The 26,594-nt window shown below is 42.7% G+C and overlaps 1 protein-coding gene across 1 annotated transcript in view; it reads left to right on the top strand.

Moving 5' to 3' along the window:
- GALNT17 (polypeptide N-acetylgalactosaminyltransferase 17) overlaps positions 1-26,594 on the top strand; it is a 447,043-nt gene that overhangs the window by 356,299 nt on the left and 64,150 nt on the right. The window lies entirely within an intron of this gene.

Here is a 26,594-nt window from a genome sequence, read left to right as displayed (position 1 = left end):
CAAATTGATGCATTCCAACCTCTTCACTTTAGAGTTAAGATAAATGAACCCGAATGAGGGGTGTGGGTGAGGGACACCTGGTAACCACTTAGCTGGTACGTCCTCCTCCACGCAAAGAGGGGGGTCCTGGGGGATGATACCCAGCTGGGGTCTCTGTGTCCCCACTGCTCCCTGTCCTGAGCTTGTGCATTCCTGAGCCCCTGGGAAGTAGCTTGTTGGAAACGACTCAGGACACAACTGTAAGGTTTAAGTTTATTGAATTTCTTTCTCCTTCCGCTGCTGGAATCTCCTTCTTGTTCTACCAGGCAAGTACCCAGTGCAGCACCCCTAGCTCCAGTCAAAGCCCGCTGCTCTCTGTGTCAGATTTCACTCGTTATCCCTAACTGCTCAGGACCTTTAAGACGCTGCATCGCCCCCTCCTCTACACTTGAGCCCCCTTCGTGCAATGGAAGGCTTCATGTCCTCATGATGTAATGAACGTCCAAGGCTGCAGAAGCAAAGAGGGTGGTGGAGACCTTCCCTGGATCCTAAAATCACTCCCTTTTGGAGACTGCAGACACTTCCTGTGTTTTCAGTTCCAGGCTGGGTTCTTTCCCAAGTGGAATTTGCATAAGATTTCTTTGAAAGCCGAGCAATTAAAAAGCCCATGAATATGTTATCGTAGCTAATATACTTGGCATTCACCCTTTTGAAATTTAATTGAAGGAAAACGTTTGGGCCCAGCATGTTGAACTTGGCCTGTTAACTTCAGTGTCTGCCCTGCTCCCATCTCCTCATCCCTCCTTAACGCTGCTCTTTTCCTTAGCTCTCATCCGCTTCTAGCATGCCAGGGAACTGACTTATTTATTATGCGTACCGTATTTCTCTACCTTTGCTAGCTAGATTGCAAGCTTTATGGGGCACAGACCTCTGTGGGGCTCCCCTTTGCATCCCAAGCATGTAGAACCATGCTTAACACATGGCTCAATAGGTATCTGTTAGATTGATGACTGAATGCCTATAAGGACCCAACATGCGTAGAAGCAGTGACATCATGGAGACAAGCCCGATGGTGGAATGGGAGGTGATAACTTGTCCAGGTACTTCTTTGTGAAAGGAAGGAGCTGAAGGCAGCCCTGCATTGAGATGGTTAAGCTTTTTAATAAATTTTATGATAGTTTATAAAATTATATGTATATTTTATATAATATGTATACAATTATTACAATTTATAATAATTTTGTAAATTATTAATGTTAATAATTTAATACTTTTATTAAGGGAGATTTGAATGTCTCCATATGCTGTGAGAAGGAACCCAGTGGAGGGTAAGACGTCACCAACAGAGGGAAGAACAGGATGAGGGAAGGAGCCCTATCCCTACAGAGGCAGGGGCACAGGTGGAGGGGTTATGGGGACAGGAGGACCCCCAGATTTGATTGCCGTGGCAGGCTGCGCTCTGGGGAGAACGGAGGTGGTGACAGCGGAACCCACTGCTAAGGCTTGCTAGGATGCTGGTCTCCCCGTGCTTGCAAAGCAAAGGTCTGGGTGCCCGGCCCTACCAGGCTTCATGTTGATGACAGTGCCAGTGCTTCGTGGCTACCCGATCCCTGCAGGAGGGGAGGGGCTTGTCAGTCTTGGCCCTGCAGCAGCACAGCCTAGTAGAGCACAGCCCCTGTGCCATGAGCTGAGGGCCCGTGAGTTCCGCTCTGCATCTCCCTGTGGCAGGCTGGAGCCATGGGGCCCAGAGCCTGCTCTCTGACTTGTCTTCTCCGGGGTAGCTCCGTGCCTGGCTGTTCTCCACGCGTCTTTATGAAAGCATCCGATGGATGGGGCTCGGATCCCACCCTCATGCAATCACTTGCCTCTTAATCCCGGGCACGTCCGGCATCCGTGCCGGACATTTGGGAATGTTTATGCCTCTTCCTTCCCATAGACCATGTCATCCCAAGACCTACGAGCTGACTCTCCACAGAAGCCTTGGTTTTCTGCTGATTCCCAAAGCAGGAATTGACTGCTGTTGGTACCCTAAGGGCCAAGGCCTGGGTCCAGGGTCCACGTAGCCACCGTCTACACAGTAGTCTGTGTTCTTAAGGTGTGGTCTCTGACCAGCACATCCACGTCACCTGGCCCTTGTTACCAATGCAGGTTCTCGGGCCCCATCCTACACTTACTGACGCTCTGGGGTGGCGTCCAGCCACCTGTGTTTTAATAAGCCTTCCAGATGATTCTGTTACACACCCAAGTTTGAGAGCCTCTGGTCTACACCCGACCTTAGCCGGCTTCCTGGCAACTACGTATCTATTCTCAGAAACGAGCCCGGGTGAGACCAACATGCTTGAAGGCCCACCTTGAAAAATACATTATTAAGAAAGCCATCCCTGCTGCTTGAAAAAAAATCAGAGCTTATGTAATATATGTACACATATATACACGTATATAATTATATAAAGTGTACACACATACATTATATAAATTAACCTATAAGAACCTATATGAAATGATATAAAATTCTATGCTTTAGTTAAGTGGGGAAATTTTAATATGAGACCACATCGTTGTAATTTCTTTGACTAAGAAATAGGACCATCTGTGATCTGACTATTCTCTAACATTTTTCATAACTTTTAAATTCCATCCTCAGTAATTAAAGAATAGAAAGTCTCACTGTGGTTCAGGGCAAAAAAAAAAACAGTAGGGTTTACTCTAGGGCTATTGCTTGGGTGAAAGGCAAGTTTGCCTGTGACCAAAACAGTCGATACAGTGGAGGGGAAAAAAAAGCTTTCCAGGGCTGAGAAAATAAATGAGATCAGAAATCGAAAAGTTTCATTTTGTTCTGAGTAACATTAATCAGAAACTATTAATGAGGCATGTTACAGTAACATGTCTAAATGGTAAGAGGAAAAAAAATTCTCCGAGGAGAAAAGACCAGATAGATGACTTTTAAGTGGTATAAAATCAGATGGCTTCAGGTTTCTCTAATATATCCGTCTGCTTTGGGAAGAAAAGGCACTGTCTTATTCTGAGCTCTCATATAAGAGTGTGACATACACCACTACTGAATCCTGTCTGGCAGCTATTCTGAAAGGAAGGCAGTAGAAATATGCTGTCAGATCCTCAAGCCATCAGAAAAGGTCTTAGCTCACCATGAATCTCAAGAACTGAATCAAAGGCAGAATTCCTATGTGTGTACATTGTTGTTGAAAATATTGTTGGGACCAACGTTTGAAGGACTGCCTCCTTCAAAGGGCTTAGAAATTATGGGCTGTCTGGGGTGGCCTAAGTCCCAGGGCTCCAGATGAACATGGAATCTCCCTCTCCTACTCTTTGCCCCATCTTTTGTTCTTTCTTTCTTTCTTTCTTTTTTTTTTTTTTTTTTTGCTCCCGATCTTGTGTCTTGTCTCTGACAAGCTGGTGGTATAATTCGTTGTGAGTCCAAAGGCCTCATAATTGGAGTGGGCTGATGGCATAGACAGTCCCGGTCTGACTCTGAAAGTTCAAGAATTAGGAGTACTGATGTCTGAGAGTGAAGATGGACAACTCAGCCCAAGTGCAAACATGAAACAGGTCTGACAAGTGCTGTTGACTGATGCTCTGTTCCCCACCCCGGCCACTCCTCCATCCATGGGCTTTGGGACTCGTCACCCAGCATCCATTTGAACCATGAAGGATCCTCCCCGCCCGCTGTCAGACCCCTGACATCAAAATCCCCGGTGTCCGGAAGCCTCTTGTGCCCTTTGTCTCCCATTTGGAGCTCTTGGGCTTAAGTCTCCTCCATCTATTGGATGTTGTGATTTGGATAATGGTCGCTCCTGGAGGTGACCCAACCATCAGTTCTGTCTCGTTTTCCTAATCCTTAGGTTGTATGAGTCTTTGGTTCCTCCTTCCCTGTTGGCGTTGGTCATCTCTGGCTACGGGAAGGTCTTTGTAGTGCAGGGTTAGAGTATACCTGTGATAAAATTCAGAGCGGAAGTTCCTGGTCTTGTGTAGACAGAATAGGCTTTGGGATTCCACCGACTGGTCTTTAATCTGGATGCATATGTTTCAGGTGGCCACCAGTTCAGATGAATGCTTTTGGACATAACGGGGAGCCTTCTCTGCTCTACCAGACGCTTTCACTAGGGAGACCACAGTAGACAGACATGGTCTCTATCTCCATGAAATTTATAGTCAGGCAGAAAAACCGTTCATTTAACAAGTAATTACCAATGGGATGAATGTGAAAAGATAGGACAAGCGGGGGCTTCCCTGGTGGCGCAGTGGTTGAGAGTCCGCCTGCCGATGCAGGGGACGCGGGTTCGTGTCCCGGTCCGGGAAGATCCCACATGCCGCGGAGCGGCTGGACCCGTGAGCCATGGCCGCTAAGCCTGCGTCTCCGGAGCCTGTGCCCCACAACGGGAGAGGCCACGACAGTGAGAGGCCCGCGTACCGCAAAAAAAAAAAAAAAAAAAAAAAGGAAATCCCTAGACATCATATCATTCTGCCTATAAAAACTCTAGAGTGCATTCCTAATATATAAAGACTTTTTAAAAGCATAGGCTCAAAATAAATTTACACATAGTAAAATCCATTACCTGTTCATGTTGCTCAAAAATATTTCTCAAAATTCTGTGAGATATTTTCAGCAACAAAAACAACAGCAAATGTGATTTGTAGACCTTTCCAAACAAGGCCTACACATTGCATTTGGTTGATATGCCTCTTTTCAGTTTTTTAAATTTTTAATTGAAGTTCAGTTGATTTACAGTATTGTGTCAGTTTCATGTGTATTGCAAAGTGATTCAGTTATATATATTTTCAGGTTCTTTTCTATTATAGGTTATTACAAGATATTGAATAGAGTTCCCTGTGCTCTACAGTAAATCCTTGGTGTTTATCTATAATATATAGTGGTGTGTGTCTGTTAATCCCATACTCCGAATTTATCCCTCCCCACCCAGATTCCTCTTAAGTATCTTTTAATCTAAACATTTCCCCTCATCTTTATTATTCGCACGTCATTCATTTACTGAAGACGCCAAACCATCTGTCTTGTAAAATTTTGCACAGTCTGGACTTAACAGAATGATTCCACCTAATGTCTTCAACACGTTCCTCTAATCTCCATTTTCTCTAAGCCGTGTTAGATCTAGAAGGTTGATTAGACTCAGTTTCCTTCTTTCTAGCCCTTCCTTCTTTCCCACAAGAACACTTTAGGTGATGCTGTGAACTTCCTATCACATCACATCAGGAGCTGCATACTATCTGGTTGTCTGGATTTTAGTGATGTTAAGATTCAACAGTAGGTCCATGTGTTTTCAGACTGATTTATCCATTATAAAATTCCCCACTCAACCTTTCATCTAATGGTTTTAGCAGCCACTAATGATCATTGCCCAGATCCATTGTTTCATTAGGGCTTACAAAATGGTGATTTTTAAATTTTACATTCATCCTGCGTCTCTAAGCCATAGTTCTACTAAAAATGAACTTAACCTCATCGACTATTTGGATACTCTGAAATATAGTTGAAATAGGAAAGGCCGGATAAATGCTCGATTCTTTCCTTTTATTTTAACAGTTTTAGAATATTGATTTGGTGCCATAGCAACCTCCAAAAGTGACCAATAGGCTCTTCTCCAGTAGTGTTATTTTTTAAAAATATATTGGAGAATGGACTTGAGGATATGGGGAGGGGGGAAGGGTAAGCTGTGACGAAGTGAGAGAGTGGCAGGGACATATATACACTACCAAACGTAGGGTGGATGGCTAGTGGGAAGCAGCCACATAGCACAGGAAGATCAGCTCCGTGCTTTGTGACCACCTAGAAGGGTGGGATAGGGAGGGTGGGAGGGAGGGAGACGCAAGAGGGAAGAGATATGGGAACATAAGTATATGTATAGCTGATTCACTTTGTTGTAAAGCAGAAACTAACACACCACTGTAAAGCAATTATACTCCAATAAAGATGTTAAAAAATATACATTTTTTAAATGTTTCTAAATCCATTACAGTCATTATTCATTTTTTGCCCATTCTGTATGTGTTTTTATTAAAGTCTTATTTAATACAGTAAAATGCAGATTTTCAGTCTTCAGTCTAATGGGTTTCACAGTTACATACATCCCAATAATCACCTCCCCAAACATGACATGGAACATTTCCTTTGCCTGAGAAAGTCCCTCGTTGCCACTTTCCTATCTTTTCTCTCTACTCCCCTACACCACCTGCTCCAGGCAACCATTTTCTGATTTTTATCACCATCCGTTAGTTGTGTCTGTTCTAGAACTTCCCATAAATGGAATCAAGCCTTATATACTCTAATCTTTTAACTAATTAATGTTTTTGAGATTCCTCCATATTGTTTTTATTTCTGAGAAGTACTCCATTGTGTGAAAATATGATCATTTGTATATTTATTTTTTTGCTGAAGGATAGTTGGGTTCTTTCCAATTTAGGACTGTTATGAACATACACGTTAAAGGTTTTTTTGGACATATGTTTAGATTTTATTGGGTAAGTACATAAGAATTTAATAGCCGGAATGTAGTGAAGATGTATGTTTCACTTTTTAAGAAATGGTCAAACAAGTCTCTAAAGTGTTTGTACCATTTTCCCCTCACACCACCATTGTATGAGAGGTCCAGGTGTCCACATCTTTGCCAGTATTTGGTATTGTCAGTATTTATTTTAGCGAATCCAGTAGGTTTAAAGTGGTACCTCGGTGTAGTTTCCATTTACATTTCCTTGATAGCTGATGATGTTGAACATCTCTTGTGCCTATGGGTAATTTGCACATCTTCTTTTGCCCATTTTAAAATATTGTGTTGTTTTATTTTTATTGTTTATTTGTAGGGATTCATTATATGTGTTCTGGGTATGATCTCTTTTTTCAGATATACATACTGTGAATATTTTTCTCTAGTCTGTGGCTTGTTTATTCATTTTCCACTATATTTTCTTCTGGAAGCTTTATGGTTCTAGCTTTTACCTTCGGGTCTATGATCCATACAACCCTGAAGAAAACAAAAGAGAATATCTTGAGGTAGGCAATACTTTTTGGACTGGGTACAAAAAACATTAACAGTTTTTTAACAAAGTGATCAATAGGATTTAATCAAAATTTAAAATTTCAGCTCATCAAAGCATAACCTTTAAAAATGTATAGGCAAGCCACACACTGGGATAAGTATTGATAAGGGCCTATATCTGACAAAGGAATCTTATCCAGATTATATATAACACAACCTAAAAGTCAAGACTAAAAAAATGGCAGAACACCTGAACAGCCACTTTGCAGAGCTTCCTTGCTTTCTGGCCCAAGAAGTTCCAGACTTGTCCCATATATTTCATGTCCCAAACCTGGAATCAGCCATTACTCTCAGGCCCCCTGATTCCTTCTAGGCGGAAATTAGAGACCAGAGTCTTGTCAGTGGAGGTGCTCACTGCTACTGGGTTGTTATCCTGTCTGAGACTTTTCAAAAAAGCTGGACAATACTGACTTTTTTTAGAAAGAGAAATGTAAGTCGTTCTTTCATACTAATATTTCCAATCCAGATTTGTGATGACAGGATTTTTACTTCTTTGATTTTATACTTATCTTTCACTGAAAGCCTTATTATAATATACATAGAATGTCATATTCTTATTGACATAATTTATTTGCTTTATTTTACTGTGTATATTATATATGTATGTATATATATTCAAAATAAGAATGGCAGCTAAAACGTTGACTGAATGAAATTCAGTGTTTCTTTGTGGTTTATTTTGTCCTTAGAATGTATTCCACTAGTCACGTGTGGTCAATGCTCTGTGTTTTAAAGGTATTTGAAATCATTTTTCTCTCTGTGGTTATGCCACCCCCTTGATATAGGATGTTAGAGCCAAATGACAATGAACAACGAAGTTTACTTTTCTAAAAAATCTTGCTGAGGTTACAAGTTAGTTGACAACTTATTTGACCTGAAGTTTTGGCTTTTTTTTTTTTTTTTTTTAATTGCCGTACGCGGGTCTCTCACTCCTGTGGCCTCTCCCGTTGCAGAGCGCAGCCTCAGCGGCCATGGCTCACGGGCCCAGCCGCTCCGCGGCACGTGGGATCTTCCCGGACCGGGGCACGAACCCGCATCCCCTGCATCGGCAGGTGGACCCTCAACCACCGCACCACCAGGAAAACCCTTGGCTATTTTTTAAGACTATTTTTTTTAAGAGCAGTTTTAGGTTCACAGCAAAATTGACAGCACAGTAGAGAGACTTCCCCACAGATACATAGTCTCTCCCATTATAACATCCCTGACCAGAGTGGTACACTTGTTACAGCAGATGAACCTACACTGACACATCCTAATCACCCAAAGACCGTAGTTTACATTATGGTTCATTCTTGGTGTTGTACATTTTACGGGCTTGGGCAATGACAGGTGTCCATCACTGTAGTGTATACAGAGTATTTTCACTGCCCTAAAATTTTACTGTGCTCCACCTTTTCATCCCTCCCACCCAGCCCCAACCCCTGACAACCACTGATCTTTTTGCTGTCTCCATAGCTTTGCATTTTCTAAAATGTCTATTTGTAATTGTACAGTATGTAGCCTTTTCAGATTGGCTTCGTTCACATAGTAATTTGCATTTAAAGTTCCCCCATGTCTTTTCGTGACTTGATTGCCCATTTCTTTTTAGTGCTGAATAATATTCCGTTGTTTGGATGTACCACAGTTTACTTATCCATTCCTCTGCTAAAGGATATCTTGATTGCTTCCAAGATTTGGAAATTATGAATAAAACTGCTATACATGCCTGTGTGTAATTTTGGCAACACTGTATAATAATAGCAGTGTGGGCCAAGCCCTCTGTTTTTGGCTGATTTCTACCCAGCACCCTCTCAGCCTTTTGGTTCTGTGATGTCCAGCAGCCCACACTGCCAGAGGAGCTGCAGGTCTGGACTGCTGCTTCACGTGGATTCATTTTGTGTATAAATCTGTCCCAGCCCACCTTCACTGTGGCTGAGCTCATGTATCTGATTCACCGGGGGCCCTAGGATTGTTACTGTTGTTAGAGTATTGGAAAAAAAAAATGCAAGAACTGCCACGCATAAAAAAAACTACTCCTCCCTCCCCCTCCCCTGCAAAAAAGCATCATATTGATTGTCAAAGCTAAATTAAATCATTGCATACCAAAGCTAAACCAGGGACTTTGCTGGTGGCACAGTGGTTAAGACTCCACGGTCCCAATGCAGGAGGCCCGGGTTCTATCCCTGTTCAGGGAACTAGATCCCACACGCCTGCCACAACTAAGAGTTCGCATGCCACAACTAAGGAGCCGGCAAGCCGCAACTAAGGAACACACCTGCCACAACTAAGAGCCGGCATAACCATAAATAAATAAATACACAAAGCTAAACCAGAGAGGAAAAATTACCCATATAGAGGTAAAGACAGGACCCCGAAAATTCTGAAAGTGGGCAGAGAATGTCAAGAAACACCTACACCATCATCAATAAGTAGAGGGACACCAGGGAGAAGAGAAGGGAGGCCCTGGTGAGAAGAACCCACAGGCTTGACCTTCTCTATAACCTTCACTGAGATCTTACAGCTGATAAATAGAAGAGCCAGAAGTCAACCCCAATTTTTCTGACTCTAAGGCTCTCTGAGGTTTTCACTCACCTATTGCTTAGAATATTTATTCATCCACAGCACTGCATCCCTCCACCCTGTGAATGGAGGTGACAGCACTGCTGATTATGTAATGATGTCATCATATAGTAGGTGCTCAAGATGTTGGTTGTATATAATACCTATCATAAAGTACTTCAATTTGCAGTAGATTCAGTGCTCATAATTCCTGTGTAGACACACAGATAGATACGATGCCCATCCATCTCTATCATGTAATGCACTATCTCATATAGAGAGAACTGTAGTTATGCAATAAACAAAAACGTGTTTGAAACAGCATGAAATTGGATCTCCTCATCCATAACTTGTGTGATATTTACGTGTAAGTTATAGTTTGAGAAACGGAACAGCGATGTTGATATTTTTGTAAATGGTATCTAATGTATTTCTATTAAGGGGAGATATATTTGCCATGCTGGAATGTATTATCATAATAGCCAAGCCATCTACTCTACCACTGGAAAATATTGTGGTATTCCATCTGGAATTTCACTTGCCTGCTCCCAGACTGACAGATCTATTGTCAATTATTGTAGGCATCTGTGAGTTATTTTATAGGAAGCATCCATCTATTTTTACAACTCTGAAGAGTCTGTCACTCTCATTCATCTCCCTGGGAATAAAGCAATAATTTGATTCTCTATAAATGTGAACCTGAATTTACACCATCCTCTCCAGTTAAGACTGTAGTGATGTAGGTGGTCTATAGCTCTGGGTTTCTGGGGCAGGAGACTGGAAGGTAGCATCTTTGCCTGGTGTGTTTGTTGCCATTTTCCACTATTTCTACATGAAAGGGGGTGGGAATCAACCTGTCCCTATTCTACAATATTTAGGGCATAATTGTCTTGTTCCCTGTACCACGTAGGCTTGTGGAATTCCATGCCACAAAGAACAGCCACCCAGATCCTGAGCCACTTCATTCAGCCCAGGATCCAGTAGTGGGGTGGATGTCTGCAAACAGGGGCCTTGGGTACTGTGATGTGCTCAGCTTTCAGGAAAACTGTCACTGCGAAGTTCTTAGGGCTTCAGCAGGAAAATAGTTGAGTGTCTGGGGGCATCTCAGATATTTGCCGTCGTGCAGAGAGCCAGCTGGACAAACCCAGGTTAGCCATCCTTGGCATCCCATCTTTTGGCCCATTGAAGGAGAGCTTGCCTGAGAAACGTCAGTGTTTTATCCCCTCTTCCCTTGCTAAGGTGCCAAGGAGGGAGCCATCCTTAGTCAGCTGCCTGGGGTACTATGGAACCGAGGTTGTTTGGGCCTAGAAAGCTGATGCTTCCGGGGTCAGAGAAGTGGGCAGTGGGGAGAGAGCTTGAATAATCACTAAAATGAGAACATAAGGGACATGAGGAGGAATCAGGGCTGGAGTGTGTAGCCAGAGAACCAGAGAGCTGGGAAGACCAGAGGGAGAAATGATGGACCGGGCATGCAATGTGGAGAGAAATCCTGGAGGAGTACCGGAGACAGGTGGGTTCCAGTGCCCTGGGCTGGCTCCCTCACACATTCTGCAGCCCGATGCTTGCGTGGGCCGGCTGCACTTCAAGGCCCTCAGGATAGGGCAGCCCTTCACTCAGCTGCGGTCCCCACTGAGGGAGAGGATTCAAGCATGAAATCTGACATCTGACATCTCTTTATCATGTTCTGAATTGGGAAATTTGGGGTGGAGACTCTTCCCAGATGGAACCATTTGTCCTTAAAGGTCATTTCCTAAGTATTACATACCAGCCCAGCTCAGCAAGGAAACTCTTTGTTTATGCTAATGGCCTTTATTTTTGTGGAAGCTCTTATCTAAGCCGGTTAGTTTTGGGAAAAGAAGTCTAAGTGGACATATGGTGAGTGGATTGGCCGAAGGTTGCCCTCAGCTTTGAAGCCACCATTCGTCCACGTGCAAAATGCCACGTAGGGGCACATCTTCCAGGGACAGCCACGCATAGCCACTGTCTGCTTCACCGAGCATGAAACGGCACCTCGTTTGACTATTTTGTAATTAATCCCCCCCGCCGCCCCGCTTTGGAAAATCTGAAAGGGAAATATATTGTGCATTTGACAACGCCATAAATTTTAAAGTACTCACGCTTAGAAATACATCTATACGTTGCCTCTATGTGACAGAAATGGGAGGCATTAAAAACTCACATATGTTTCCTGACTGGCATTTAGAGTCTTTTTAACCTTTGGGTGACACATTCAAATTCCACTCCTCCTACAAGAACAAACATGTAGGAAATTACAAAGGTCCGTTCTATTGATGCGAAGAGACCAAAAGAATGTGCAGATTTCAGTGAAAGGTTATCATTTTCTTTTAAAAATGTTTTTTACCTCCACTGATGCTCATACCAAGTTCTCCTGTTTTGCTCACCCAGAAAATCAGCCAGTCCTTTGGGCTTAGAATGGTTGTGGCAAATTTGGGGCTCTTTTTTGGAAAGTTATCAAAGAAAAATTAGCCCAGATGCAAGATGCTTAGTCTTCTTAAAGAACTGGCAGCTATGACAAACTCTAGTAAAGCTGTTAAGAAGAGATCTGTATCCAGGCAGGAAAGTGGGAGGCACAACTTCTCAAGATCCAGATGATGGAAGAGTTGGATGGGCTTGAGGGAATTGGTTGATGTTCCAGTTCTATCTGCATAGAAAATAGCCCCAGGGAATTCCCTGGTGGTTCAGTGGTTAGGACTCCACTGCAGGGGGTCCGGGTTCAATCCCTGGTCCAGGAACTAAGATCCCGCAAGCCATGTGGCACAGCCAAAAAAAAAAAAGAAAGTAGCCCCCAAATGAGTGGCTTAAAACAATAACCATCATTTCACTACCTCTCCTGTGAGTGGGGAATTCAGACAGGGCACAATGTGCTGTGAGATGAATTATGGCCCCCTTCCCCAAGAGATGTTGAAGTCCTAACTTCCGGTACCTAGGATTGTAGCCTTGTTTGGAAAGAAGGTCTCTGCAGATGTAATCAAGGTAAAATGATGTCATTAGGGCCATACCCTAATTAGGTCATACCCTAATCCAGTATGACCAGTGTTCTGATAAGAAGAGGCGAAGACACAGACACATAGTGAGAACATTTTGTGACAACAGAAACAGATATGGGAGCGATGCAGCTACAAGCCAGGGAATGCCAAGGGACACAGAGAACTGGAGGCCACACCAGAAGCTTGGAAGAGGCAAGGGAGGATTCAGAGAGAGCATGGTCCTAGCAATACCTTGGTGGACTCCAGCCTCCAGAACTATGAGAAAATACATTTCTGTTTTCGGACCCCCAGTTTGAGGTCCTCATCACAGCAGTCCAAAGAAACTAATACATGTATTGTGGGGATGGTTTGTCTCTGGTCCACCATGCCTGGGGCCTTAGCTAGAAAGACTTAAAGGATGGGAGTTGGAACCATCTAGAATATTCAGGCCCATGTCTGGTAGCTGGTGCTGGCTTTTAACTGTCTCCTGAGCTTGGCTTCCAGGGAGGACACCTCCACATGGCTCTCCAGGTCATCTCCCGGGTGGGCTGGTTTGGGCACCTTCTCAACATGACGAGACTAAGCATCTCAAAAGAGCCAAATGGATGTTGCATCCCCTTTTATGACGTTGCCACCCAAGTCACCCAGTGTCATGTCTACTGTAGTCACAATTCAAGGGAAGCCTGGGGTTCAAAAGGAGGGGACATAGACCCGACTTCTGGACGGGTAGAATCACATTACAGAAGAGCATGTGGAATGGAAGAGATGGTTACGACAATTTGGGGGGAAATATAACCTACACATTGGAGAATGTTTTCCACCTCATTTTGGCTGGATTAGACATCCGCCATCCAATGGCAGGGGGCTGAGATAGTCTCTGCAGTCTCTCCTCCCTCCCTTCCTCTGCTGACTCTGCCATCTCCTTTATGGGTTGTCCCTGCTGCCACGTCTGGTTCTTGCAACCTTGGTCTAGCCTTCCACCCTAGAGGGAGTTACATTTAGTCCAATAGGCATGTCTGGAGTCCTGCGTGCCAGAAAGTGAGCTAAGTGTCGCATCAGGCCCCGTGTCGGCAGAGAGGGGAAAGGTTGCAGGCTGGGAGGACTTGCGGTGATGGAGAACAGTGACAGGTGTGCAGCTGACCGCGGTACAGGCCAGATGTGATTTAGTGCTGCATGTCACGTGGAAGCAAAGTTGGTGGGGAATCAGGAGATCGAAAGAGGGCTCCTGGTGGAGGTGCTGAGGATTGGTTCCATTTCTGGGCCCCCCTATGACAGGTGCTGCAAGGCTGCCTTGCAGGACAAGGTGGGGCCTGTGGGTCTCTGCCCCTGGCGTCCCTCTGCACCCCTCAGATTCCTCATCTCTTCCCGTGACCCCTCCACTCTGCTGTAACCGCACCTCAGCTTCATTTCTTACTCTGACGGAAGACGCAGTTTTCCAATTCAGAGGAGGCAGGAACCACCCACGTTCTAGAAGAGACTGGCCTCTCTGATAACACTGACTGAGGGCTGACTGCCTCAGAAGCAGCAAGGTGTGTCCTTAACATACTGTAGCTAAAAACTGGCTTTCTTGGTCAGCAGGGATACCGGTGACACTCACAGAATGTGTGTGCTGATCTCACCCACATGGAGACACAACAGCTGTGCTCGCCTTTTCTCTTATCTGCATTTGGTGGTAGTTTGTTGTTTCCAGGGTGACTTTTGGGTTTGTTTGGAAGCTTTTGATTCTTTTTTTATCTAGGGTGTGCTGGCACTCTGAGAGGCCTGGGGGTTTCAGGTCTCTGACATCATAGAGCTGACAGTCTGGTTAGGGGATCATACAGTAAGTAACTAAACACACACAGACAGACAGTGATGCCTTGAGATACGTTATATGGAGGAAGAACACTAAGCGCTCGGCAAAGAACAGGGGATGGTAGGCTGTCCCCAGGGTGGTAGGCTGGGGACATTTGTGGTCAGGGAGGATCTGTCTCGGGAATGATATTGAAGCATGACTGGAGGGTGAAGGAGACAGCAGAGAACAGAATTCACAGGGCCTCGAGCTCCAGAGACAGGCAGGTTTGTTGAGCCCCAGGCAGGGATGGCTGAGCAGATCAGTCAGCGTGCAGACTGAGAGTGAAGAGGTCGGAAAGGCAGGAAGGACCCAGATCACATTCTGACTGGTGTGAGGTGATACCTCATTGTAGTTTTGATTTGCATTTCTCTAATAGTTAGTGATGTTGAGCAGCTTTTCATGTGCTTCTCGGCCATCAGTATGTCTTCTTTGGAGAAATGTCTATTTAGGTCTTCTGCCCATTTTTGGATTGGGTTGTTTGGTTTTTTTTAATATTGAGCTGCATGAGCTGTTTATGTATTTTGGAGATTAATCCTTTGTCCGTTGATTCTTTTGAAAATATTTTCTCCCATTCTGAGGGTTGTCTTTTCATCTTGTTTATGGTTTCCTTTGCTTTCCAAGAGCTTTTAAGTTTCATTAGGTCCCATTTGTTTATTTTTGTTTTTGTTTCCATTACCCTGGGAGGTGGATCAAAAAAGATCTTGCTGTGATTTATGTCAAAGAGTGTTCTTCCTAGGTTTTCCTCTAAGAGTTTTATAGGGTCCGGTCTTACATTTAGGTCTCTAATCCATTATGAGTTTATTTTTGTGGGTGGTGTTAGGAAGTGTTCTAATTTCATTCTTTTACATGTAGGTGTCCGGTTTTCCCAGCACCACTTAATGAAGAGACTGTCTTTTCTCCATTGTATATCCTTGCCTCTGTCATAGATTAGTTGACCATAGGTGCGTGGGTTTATCTCTGGGCTTTCTATCTTGTTCCATTGATCTATATTTCTGTTTTTGTGCCGGTACCATATTGTCTTGATTACTGTAGCTTTGTAGTATAGTCAGAAGTCAGGGAGTCTGATTCCTCCAGCTCCATTTTTTTCCCTCAAGACTGCTTTGGCTATTCGGGGTCTTTTGTGTCTCGATACAAATTTTAAGATTTTTTGTTCTAGTTCTGTAAAAAATACCATTGGTAATTTGATAGGAATTGCATTGAATCTGTATATTGCTTTGGGTAGTATAGTCATTTTCACAACATTGATTCTTCCAATCCAAGAATATGGTATATGTCTCCATCTGTTGGTATCATCTTTAATTTCTTTCATCAGTGTCTTATAGTTTTCTTCATAAAGGTCTTTTGTCTCCCTACGTAGGTTTATTCCTAGGTATTTTATTCTTTTTGTTGCAGTGGTAAATGGGATTGTTTCCTTAATTTCTCTTTCAGATTTTTCATCATTAGTGTATAGGAATGCAAGAGATTTCTGTGCATTTTTTTTTTTTTGTATCATGCAACTTACCAAATTCATTGATTAGCTCTAGTAGTTTTCTGGTGACATCTTTAGGATTCTCTGTGTATAGTATCATGTCATCTGCAAACAACGACAGTTTTACTTCTTCTTTTCCGATTTGTATTCCTTTTATTTCTTTTTCTTCTCTGATTACCATAGCTAGGACTTCCAAAACTATGTTGAATAATAGTGATGAGAGTGGATATCCTTGTCTTGTTCCTGATCTTAGAGGAAATGCTTTCAGTTTTTCACCATTGAGAATGATGTTTGCTGTGGGTTTGTTTTATATGGCCTTTATTATGTTGAGGTAGGTTCCCTGTATGCCCACTTTCTGGAGAGTTTTTATCATAAACGGGTGTTGAATTTTGTCAAAAGCTTTCTCTGCATCTGTTGAGATGATCATATGGTTTTTCTCCTTCAATTTGTTAATATGGTGTATCACATTGATTGATTTGTGTATATTGAAGAATCCTTGCATCCCTGGGATAAATCCCACTTGATGATGGTGTAATGATCCTTTTAATGTGTTGTTGGATTCTGTTTGCTAGTATTTTGTTGCAGATTTTTGCATCTGTATTCATGAGTGATATTGGTCTGTAATTTTCTTTTTTGTAGTATCTTTGTCTGGTTTTGGTATCAGGGTGATGGTGGCCTCATAGAATGAGTTTGGGAGTGTTCCTTCCTCTGCAATTTTTTGGAAGAGTTTGAGAAGGATGGGTGTTAGCGCTTCTCTAAATGTTTGATAGAATTCACCTGTGAAGCCATCTGGTTATGGACTTTTGTTTGTTGGAAGATTTTTAATCACAGTTTCAATTTCATTACTTGTCATTGGTCTGTTCAAATTTTCTATTTCTTCCTGGTTCAGTCTTGGAAGATTATACATGTCTGAGAATTTGTCCATTTCTTCCAGGTTGTCCATTTTATTTGCATAGAGTTGCCTGTAGTAGTCTCTTAGGACGCTTTGTATTTCTACAGTGTCTGTTGTAACTTCTCCTTTTTCATTTCCAATTTTACTGATTTGAGTCCTCTCCCTCTTTTTCTTGATGAATCTGGCTAATGGTTTATCAATTTTATTTACCTTCTCAAAGAACCAGCTTTTAGTTTTATTGATCTTTGGTATTGTTTTCTTTGCTTCTATTTCATTTACTTCTTCTCTGATCTTAATGATTTCTCTCCTTCTGCTAACTTTGGGTTTTCTTTGTTCTTCTTTCTCTAATTCCTTTAGGTGTAACGTTAGATTGTTTATTTGAGATTTTTCTTATTTCTTGAGGTAGGCTTGTATAGCTATAAACTTCCCTCTTAGAACTGCTTTTGCTGTATCCTATAGGTTTTGGATCGCAGTGTTTTCACTGTCATTTGTCTCTAGGTATTTTTTGATTTCCTCTTTGATTTCTTCAGTGATCTCTTGGTTATTTAGTAACGTATTGTTTAGCCTCCACGTGTTTCTGTTTTTTACATTTTTTTCCATGTAATTGATTTCTAATCTCATAGCATTGTGGTCAGAAAAGATGCTTGGTATGATTTCAATTTTCTTAAATTAATGAGACTTGATTTATGACCCAAGATGTGATCTGTCCTGGAGAATGTTCTGTGCACACTTGAGAAGAAAGTGTAATCTGCTGGTTTTGGATGGAATGTCCTATAAATATCAATTAAATCTATCTGGTCTATTGTGTAATTTAAAGCTTGTGTTGCCTTATTAATTTTCTGTTTGGATGATCTGTCCATTGGTGTAAGTGAGGTGTTAAAGTCCCCCACTATTATTGTGTTACTGTCGATTTCCTCTTTTATAGCTGTTAGCAGTTGCCTTATGTATTGAGGTGCTCCTATGTTGGCTGCATATATATTTATAACTGTTATATCTTCTTCTTGGGTTGATCCTTTGATCATTATGTAGTGTCCTTCCTTGTCTCTTGTAACATTCTTTATTTTAAAATCTATTTTATCTAATATGAGTATTGCTACTCCAGCTTTCTTTTAATTTCCATTTGCATGGAATATCTTTTTCCATCCCTCACTTTCAGTCTGTATGTGTCCCTAGGTCTCAAGTGGGTCTCTTGTAGACAGCACATATATGGGTCTTGTTTTTATATCCTTTCAGCAAGCCTGTGTCTTTTGGTTGCAGCATTTACTCCATTCACATTTAAGGTAATTATCGATATGTATGTTCCTATGACCTTTTTCTTAATTGTTTTGGGTTTGTTTTTGTAGGTCCTTTTCTTCTCTTGTGTTTCCCACTTAGAGAAGTTCCTTTAGCATTTGTTGTAGAGCTGGTTTGGTGGTGCTGAATTCTCTTAGCTTTTGCTTGTCTGTAAAGCTTTTGATTTCTCCGTTGAATCTGAATGAGATCCTTGCTGGGTAGAGTAATCTTGGTTGTAGGTTCCTCCCTTTCATCACTTTAAGTATATCATGCACTCCCTTCTGGCTTGTAGAGTTTCTGCTGAGAAATCAGCTGTTAACCTTTTGGGAGTTCCCTTGTATGTTATTTGTCATTTTTCCCTTGCTGCTTTCAGTAATTTCTCTTTGTCTTTAATTTTTGCCAATTTGATTACTATGTGTCTTGGCGTGTTTCTCCTCGGGTTTATCCTGTATGGGACTCTCTGCGCTTCCTGGACTTGGATGGCTATTTCCTTTCCCATGTTAGGGAAGTTTTCGACTATAATCTCCTCAAATATTTTCTCAGGTCCTTTCTCTCTCTCTTCTCCTTCTGGGACCCCTATAATGAGAATGTTGTTGTGTTTAATGTTGTCCCAGAGGTCTCTTAGGCTGTCTTCATTTCTTTTCATTCTTTTTTCTTTATTCTGTTCTGTAGCAGTGAATTCCACCATTCTGTCTTCCAGGTCACTTATCTGTTCTTCTGCCTCAGTTATTCTGCTTTTGAAACATTCTAGTGTATTTTTCATTTAAGTTATTATATTGTTCATCTCTGTTTGTTTGTTCTTTAATTCTTCTAGATCTTTGTTAAACATTTCTTACATCTTCTCGATCTTTGCCTCCATTCTTTTTCTGAGGTCCTGGATCATCTTCACTATCATTATTCTGAATGCTTTTTTTTTTTAACATCTTTATTTGAGTATAACTGTTTTACAACACTGAATTCTTTTTCTGGAAGCTTGCCTATCTCCACTTCATTTAGTTGTTTTTCTGGGGTTTTATCTTGTTCCTTCATCTGGTACGTAGCCCTCTACCTTTTCCTCTTGTCTGTCTTTCTGTGAATGTGGTTTTTGTTCCACAGGCTGCAGGATTGTAGTTCTTCTTGCTTCTGCTGTCTGCCCTCTGGTGGATGAGGCTATCTAAGAGGCTTGTGCGAGTTTCCTGATGGGGGGGACTGGTGGTGAGTAGAGCTGGCTGTTGCTTTGGTGGGCAGAGCTCAGTAAAACTTTAATCTGCTTGTCTGCTGATGTGTGAGGCTGGGTTCCCTCCATGTTGGTTGTTTGGTCTGAGGCGACCCAACACTGGAGCCTACCTGGGCTCTTTGGTGGGGCTAATGGGGGATTCTGAGAGGACTCATGCCAAGGAGTACTTCCCATAATTTCTGCTACCAGTGTCCTTGTCCTCATAAGCTCAAGATCTTCTAGGGAAGCAATTTTGTGAGCATCCCTCATTTTTTAAAAAAAAGTGGATTATTTCACATGCAAAGGAGGTTATCTACAAAGAGAAGTAAAGCTATTTCATGCCATCTGGGGGGCAAGTATTAATCCCATTCTCAGATTCCAGATTTTATCCTGTCCAGAGGGCTCACTGCTGGAGAGGCAGCTCCCAGCCCCCGGCACACCCCCCCAAACAGATAGACCCTCCTCTGCTCTCCAGTGGTGACCTGGGAAGACAGCAAGGGCTGAATCTTTGATGTTTCAACTTGGAAAAGTTGCTTTAAGTAGAATAATTGGAGCATTTAAACTAGGAATGGAAGTATGATAATTGACTCTATGTGTTGCTCTCTCCAAGATGGTTCTTGCACACAGATTAGATATAGCTCCTCTCTCTCTCTCTCTCTCTCTCTCTTTCTCTCTCCAGCTGTTTGAGTGATCCAGAGTGCCTGCAGCCATGTTCCAGGGGAAATACCCCATCAGCCTCAGATTCACTGTAGGGGTCTGTTGGGAGGGACCTAAAAGTTCATATATCACTTGTCAGCCAGGCTGTGCTTGAACTCCTGTGGCGACAAGGTGCCCATCACCTGACACCCCACCAGAGTCGTCAGACCACTGGAAATATTGCTACAGATGCCTCACATTTCAGAATGCTGACCATAAACCAGATACTATGCTAAGTGCTCATTGCTTTATTCAATACTTAGGTCTGCCCAATGAGCTGTTATCATCAACATTGCATATATGGGAAGCTGAGTTGCAGGGCTAGCAAATGGAAAAGGATGACATCAGACTCAGGCAGAATGAACCACCATGCAGTATTGCTTTATAATTATTTCATAGTAGCTTTAATGCTGTGTCTCCCTGTGGCTCTTGTACAGGGCATGGTTCTACCCTTTGGAGCTCTTCAGTGCAAGTTCAATTCCTCTTCTGATAAAATCCCTTCACATAAAAGACCCCAGTGGTGGGTCTTCCCCATCCCCTCCCCCATCCATCCCCTCTTCTGCAGGATAAACATACCTGGTTCCTCTCTGGTTCTGATCTCATGCTTCAAATCTCCTATCGTCCAGGGCCTTCTCCTCTTGTGTTGCTCAGAAAAGAATGTGACTCTTCATACATGGCCAAGAGCAGGGTGGGGGGCACATGTCCTAGTCCTTATTCTGGAAGTTATGCTTCAAGCCTAAGATCACATCACACTGTGGATGGATACTGAGTGAACAAACCCACTTGTTTTCTCACAGACAAAGAAACGTTTTGAGGAATTCCCTTTAAAACTAATTACCGAAGCTACATAGAGAAGATCTGAGTCAGGGATACCTAGAAAGCTGTCTCCGTACTCTACCCTCAGACTTGACCCCTCTTTCAACACTGTATATTTAAACTTAAGGAAGACTTGCCTTTGTGCCAACATTCTGTTTATTCATTCATTCATTCAATATTTCCAGAGAGTAGTACACCTACTAGGTTTCAAGCAGAGCCCTGGGTTTGGGGATACACTGTAAAGAAGTCATAGGTCCTGTTCCCAAAGACGAAAAAGAAGAAATCCATACGTAGAAGAAAGTGTGATGAGCACGATAATACAGATGTGCCAGGATATTCTGGGATTACAGAAGAGGATTCCAGGGTCAAGGTGGTCCAGAATCACATCTGGCTATACCTTAAAAGACACATAGGGGTAATGGTGTTCCAGGAGAAGAGAAGGCATGATCAGAGGAAAGAGAAGTTCATTTAGCCTAAGGGATGCTTTCCAAGATCAAGGGGGGCGAATTAATATAAATCATATTGGAAGAGACTTACCAATTTAAATATTTATGGACTGCAGCTAAGGGTGCACATCCTTCAGGCATCACTCACCCCATTCTGAATCTGTCACCATTTGTGGCCACTGTGTTCCAATGGCCAGCACTTAATGTGAAGAGAGTAAAGGAGACTCACAGCTCCTGGCAGTGTTATCTTTTTGTGAAATTGTCCTTTCTCCTATCTCCTTCCACCAGAGGGATGTTCTGTATTTATTGATCTTTTGTAACATCTGGTCTTATCTCACAGCAGAGATGGTACATCTGTATTTTTACAGAGTATGTAAAGGTTCTTACTTCTGGTATCCTGGTGGCTTGATCGTAATGTCGCATTGCTCGGTTGGCCTTATACCCATCCTTCTCATCCTCTGCTCTTCCAGTTTGTAAACGGTCATGTGATTGGTGAATTTCTTAGGAGATTCTTGGTTTTGCTGAATTTACTTCTGTCAGCTTTAACCATTGTTGTTAACTCTCATTCACACTCATACACATGATCACAGGTACACACACACACACACACACACACACACACACACACGAATCCTGTTTTAATTTATCTTGCTCACAATCTTGGATCACAGGTCTCTACAATAGGGTGAGACAGACTGATACATTCAAGAAGCCACAGGCAATATTAATGGAGCTTATAATGAATCTGAAAAAGGGGACAGTGTCGGGGAGAGGCAAAGCTAAGAACTATTTGGTGATCAGAAATAAATGGCCCATTTCTCCCCAACTAGATGTCTTGTTAAAATACAAGCTGATATCACCCAAAATGATGATATGGTGAGAAGCCCATTAAAAATACTTCCAGATACTGCCTGAGAGATAAAAGAGTTTTATCATCAATTCATTGGACTCAAGAAAGTATGTGAACGAACAGAAAAAAATATCTAAAGCCTATGAAAACGTTTTGTAACACAGAAGAATAAAGTCATGAAAGTTTAAACGTGCATCTAAATTATTTCTTACTTGAAACCCATGGTAAAGTTAGGAAACCATTATTACAGATTCTCAATGAGACAGAGGGGGACTTTATTGATCATAAACAGAGTGGAATTAAAACTGTAAGAAGCTATGTGCTGGCTTTTTCTTTCTTTTTTTTTTTTTTTGGTTGTAGTAGAAAGCAAAATTATACACTGAAGAAGATAAAGAGATACACTTAAGAAATATTTCCAGAAGAATGCAAGAAAATATGATGGACATGGTAATAAAACATAGAGATAGAATCTATGAATGATAGGAGCTCCCAAAGAAAAAGAGGGGGGAAAAAATCCCCAGATGAAAAGAGGATGAGAAGAATTTGCTGTCTCTTGATTTTCACTCTTCCTTGGTGCTTGCTCAACAGATCAGACCGAATGTGGACCAAACCTCCTTCCTTCCTTGTTGATGGTCAGCATACCTGGAGACACAGCGATATTTCCTGAAGAACCATATCAGTCAGGATAAGATAAACTCTGCTGCAGTAACAACTAAACCCTGAACTTTAAGTTACATAACACACAGAAGTTATGTCTCACTCATGGAAATTTTAGTAAGAGTTGGTGGCTCTCCAAGGCAGTCCCCTTACAAGTGGTAACTCAGGAACTCAGTTTGCTTCCAACTGGCATAACACAGGGTGCCCATGGTTCTGTTTCCTCCAAGAAAATCCTGTTGTCCTGACATAATTATTACAAGTTCCTCTTTTTCTCCCCCAAATGTATATGTGACTGCATCAGTTACATAGTCATCTTAGCTACACCATCTAGAACTGGCTTCCAGGTCCCCACAGCAGGGAAGGGAGAAACTGGAGACTCACATATCTGTTTTGTCCATAAATGCTCTGGCCCAGGTGTGATGCACATTATTTCACTCACTGCTCATTGGAATCCGAGAGCTTCATCTAACTCTGAGGAGGACAGGACGTGTAGGTGAGCACATGGATAGTCAGTGAGTGGTAAATATCACTCTCCCAGTAACCTTGGTGAAAACCAAAATGAAAGGAATAGCTACACAAGTACAGCAGTATCAAAATAATGAAGTCTCTAAGTGCAGTCAGAGAATGTTTAGCTCTTCGACTGTAACCACAGGAGATCTGAACTCTACCCGGTCTCCTCCACTTCCTGCCAGGTCTACACCAAACACCAAACTCATTTTTGGAGCCAGCTGTATAGTCACCTGGACATCCTTTATTCCTCCTGATCAAAGCCAAGAGAGATGATCCAACTGTTCAACTCTTCTCATCCAGGGCCTTCATTACAGTGTGGATGTCTACACTGGAGGATGTGCCTTGTTCTGTCTCCCCGGCATTGGTTCATTGATTTATTTTTTGCCTGGGCTTGCCTATAGAGATTACGGATTCAGAATGAGTGGCCCTTTGAGGGCTAGTCAGGGACCAGTAGGCCTGAAACAGGAGAACTGGTGTCACACATGTTCATTTGTGAGTGCGAGAGCTTGAAGAAGAGGGCAAAGGACCACCTACTGTTGAGATGAACAAGGAACGAGGTACAAAGCCCCAGTGAATCAGAGCTGCCACAAGTAGAAATTGTTAGTCCACCATTCTTAACATATGAAACTGAGAAAAGAAAGAGAGATAAAGAAATGATACAGTTGATATGAAAGATATAATTAATTCAACTTAATCATAGTTAACAAACATTTATTCATCAATTATATAATGAATGAATGAATGAATGAGTGAACACATAATTAGCAAAGGTATATATTTTTGGAACTTGACTACTTCCCAGAAGGAGAATACAGCTTCTTTTCAACTGTCCATGGATCAGTCACAAAAACTGATTATATCCTAGCCTGCAAAATTTTCATACATCTTAAAAAGCAGAAATCTTACAGATCTTATTCTCTGATCACAATATAATAAAATCATGAATTGATAATATAGGATTAAATAAAAAGACCCCTGGGGAAGGAAGGCTTTGCCATTTAAAAATATTTGCCTCTAAATATAGCACTGTTTGGGCAAAGGAGAACACCAAGAAAATCCTAACAAGTGACTGAGAAATAATACACGTGAAAAGAGTACTTATCAAATCCAAGGACTGTTGCTCAAAGGCAAATGGACAGCTTTCACAGTAGTCATTACAATTACATGCAGTGCTCGGAGCTGGTAGGGGGGATCAGGAATATTCAATCTCGGTCAAAAATTCCCTTGACCGGCAGCCACACAGCCTCTGAACATGTGTCTCCAGCTCTTTATTTTGCTTCCCATCCAATTCATCCAGGGGTTCCCTCCGAGAACCCTCAGACTGTCTTCCAGCCACGCTGCTCTCTATGCCCCTTGCCTACCCTCATTTAGACTGTTATTTCCACCTCCTGGGATTTTTCAACCATCCCTTCTTTCTGAAACAGATAGGGACCTGCTGTTCCCCTCGTGAGAAGCCTTTGCCGTATCCCTACTGCTGTCAGAGTGAAATCTGTCCTCCGTGGGTGGGCACTCAAGGCCCCTTCCCCAGAGGACCCCAGTCAAATGCACTGATTTCAAGATCCAGCTCAAGTGCCAGGTCACCTCTAGTTACAAGCCACCATGCATTCCAACCCAGCAGCCCCCGCCCTGGCTCGCAGTCGGTGCGACATCATTGTATCGTAGACAGACACACATCTGCTGACTTGTCTTTGTTCCTCAGTAGCTTTTATAAGCTCCCTTCCCATGTGCTATGTATGCCTTTATGAATCTCTTTGTCCCTTCTCTTCGTCACGATGCCTAAGCACAATGCCTTTGTTTGCTAGATGACAGAGCATCCTTCCTGGGCCCTAGAGCAGTCACAGACATTCAAAAAGCATTCACTTGCATGTTGGCACTAACATATTAAACGTTTGGGAAAAGGGGGAAACTGTATATTATCCAGTGCCGTGAAAGTGCTAAAGGAATTCAGAGAAAGAAGATTGTAGTGTGGAATAACCCAGGAGGCCCTGATATGGTTTCTGGCCTTGCAGAAGGGAAAACCTTGGAACCATGGCCTGGAATTTCTGACTGAAGCAATAGGACCCAAAGCAGAGAGAAGGAGTGAGTGTGGCGACAGTGGCATTGCCACCTTAGCTGCAGGGAACAATCTCCAATGAGGATGACAGGTGAGTTTGGAGGGTCCACACACCCGCTACCCTGCCACACTTTGGGTGCCAGTTGGCCCCGTTTCGTGTCTCTAAAGCATCAGTGGATGAAGAAATTGGTATCATTCAGCCCAAGGAAGGTTTCTTTGTTCTTGGAAAACTTGCTTAGCTGGTACTAACAATGTCAGTGAATTCAAATGGAACATTCCCCTAACGTAGAAGACTTTATCGACCGTTTGCAAAGTTAGACTAAGGGCGTAAAGGAACGTGAGTTCAGACCCTGAGTTCACGTGTGTGGGAGAAGAGGGCATTTTACCGAATTGTTTGGCTTCTTTTCTCTATGCTGGTTTTCATCCCACCGCGGCTAAATCTAGTCCAACATACACCCTGTCCAAAGTGCTGTGCATATGGAAATAGCCCTTTAGACGCTCAGGATTAGTCAGTTTGTATGGTACGTAATTACTCTGCCTGCGTTTCAGCATGGACGACTGGCCGTCAGCGCATGCCCTTTGTGTGCTTGGTTAAAATTTAGTTAAATCAAAGTAATGCGTGGAGAAGAGATTGTGTTTAGGAACCCATCGTGCTGCTGTTCTGATTAGGCATAAGCTCTTTAGCTACTGTGTCAATGAGATGTGCCGTCGTATTAATAAGCTGTAAATTCTAAATAATTGCTTGATAGAATGAGAATCTAAAGCGGTGGGCGCCTTTCCAGAATGCTGATTATTCCCCTCAGTCCTAGAAGGCAAGAAAACCCGTTCCTACAGTCGTTTCCCTTTGGAAAGGAAAGGGCGTTTTGGCCTGGCATATTGATGGAAAGCACTTAAAATTTCCTTGGTGCTCCTTGAGCTTCTGGTTTGTCAGACATGAGCTGGGCAACGTGAAGTCTTCCGCATGGGCCACTTAGTTTCAATTTGCTGATCCCCATGAATGACAAACACTGCTGCTTTTTCTGGTCAGAGAATGGAAATTCTGTTGCCTGAGGCGACAGGGTCCCCAGGTACAAACGGAGCTTCCCCCAAGAGTCATAACCTGAAGATGGGTGACTTGGCCACTCTCTCCCTGATCTCCAAGCTCCAGCAGACATTTCTGACGCGGGGCAGCTCAGCTCTGAATCCAAGCCAGCGCTGGTGGTTGGTTCCAATTAAAAAGCAATCGCATTCCCCCAAGTTCAAGGCTGCAGCCCAAGATGCAGCATGTTCAAAAACGTGTGATCTTGTTTTGAGGGGCAGTTACTCCAGAAAGGGCTAGGTGCTGCCAGGGAGGA

Source organism: Kogia breviceps, chromosome 14, assembly GCF_026419965.1.
Source record: "Kogia breviceps isolate mKogBre1 chromosome 14, mKogBre1 haplotype 1, whole genome shotgun sequence".
In the NCBI taxonomy this organism is placed as follows: domain Eukaryota; kingdom Metazoa; phylum Chordata; class Mammalia; order Artiodactyla; family Physeteridae; genus Kogia; species Kogia breviceps.
Note: the sequence above shows the minus strand (reverse complement) of the source record. Positions and strands in the feature narration are given on the sequence as shown.